Source organism: Belonocnema kinseyi, chromosome 2 (genome assembly GCF_010883055.1).
Source record: "Belonocnema kinseyi isolate 2016_QV_RU_SX_M_011 chromosome 2, B_treatae_v1, whole genome shotgun sequence".
Classification (NCBI taxonomy): domain Eukaryota; kingdom Metazoa; phylum Arthropoda; class Insecta; order Hymenoptera; family Cynipidae; genus Belonocnema; species Belonocnema kinseyi.
Window position 1 is genome coordinate 134,013,093 of NC_046658.1, and position 1,138 is coordinate 134,014,230.

Here is a 1,138-nt window from a genome sequence, read left to right on the forward strand (position 1 = left end):
AGCTCCAAGGAGATTATGTTGAAAAATAAAAAAAAATTTACCCAAAAAAAATTGTTTTTATACTTCATTCTAAGGACTTATTGAACTACCCTCGTATGTTTTCTCTCTCGGAATATTACAGCCAGGTATTTTTTTTGATTCGACGATGGAAAAGGATAAATTGGAAGCTATTGTTCTTTGTCCTGATTTTTTTATGAACATCAATAGATTTAAGGTGCTTCTCATCGATTTTTAAATTATCATTTTACAACCCATACAAAAACTTTCAAAATTCTCACATGCTTTCAAATTCGGGATACTTCCAATTAGAAATTCTAGAATCAAACAGTTATATTCTCTTTGATTTTTAAATTGCCTACTTTTGAATTTCGAAACTTCTAACGAAATCATATATAAAATTAGAAAATGTATCTAAATATTCAACTTAACGTTCAAAGTTTAAAAGAACTGTTATATAACATTAATTGCAACTGATGTGGGTAGTTTTTATAAAAATGTGTATACCTTAATAACGCCTAGTAGGATTTATTCACATTTAATTAAATGTATTAGATTTTAGTTCAAATCAGTCCAATTAATTGAAAATCCTTGAAATTTCTGAAAATCTATTGGGGTGTCAACATTTACAAATTTGACAACCCACGCAGAAATTGCCAAATACTTTCCCTATTTCCGACTTGGGCCAGATCGGGCAAACAATTTTCTGGATGATTAATTTGGCCCTCTCTAGACCCTGGCTTAACAGCCAATATTGAGAGTAGGTGGCGCCCCATTAATTTCGTGGCCTAAAGTGGGTTAATTCCAAATCACCCAAGTTTCAATGTAAAGTGTCAAACCTCAAAAATATTTCAATTCAGAATGAAAAAGTGACAAAATAAGTAAAAAATGCCGCAAACGAGCATAAGACGAGCACGTAGGTATCATATACTTCAAAATGTTGCTGAGTTACGTGTTGAAGACTATAAGAAGCAAATTTATCAAGTCCGTTAAGACAAAGCCTAACCTCAAAATAAGGCTATTTATCTATAAAAAAAGAATCAGGAGTAATATTTGATGTCGTGAATGTGAAAACAAATTAAATTAACAACGATGTCATAAAAGAGCCAGTGCAATATTATAACCCGCTTATTTCAGAATA

General features: G+C 31.1%; 1 protein-coding gene across 1 annotated transcript in view; it reads left to right on the forward strand.

Moving 5' to 3' along the window:
* Nucleotides 1–199: 199 nt before the first annotated feature.
* Nucleotides 200–1,138, forward strand: part of LOC117167504 — a 23,596-nt gene continuing 22,657 nt past the window's right edge. Inside the window, exon 1 of the mRNA XM_033352499.1 lies at nt 200–214. The gene's annotated coding sequence lies outside the window, so the exon portion shown is untranslated. The remainder of the gene's footprint in view (nt 215–1,138) is intronic.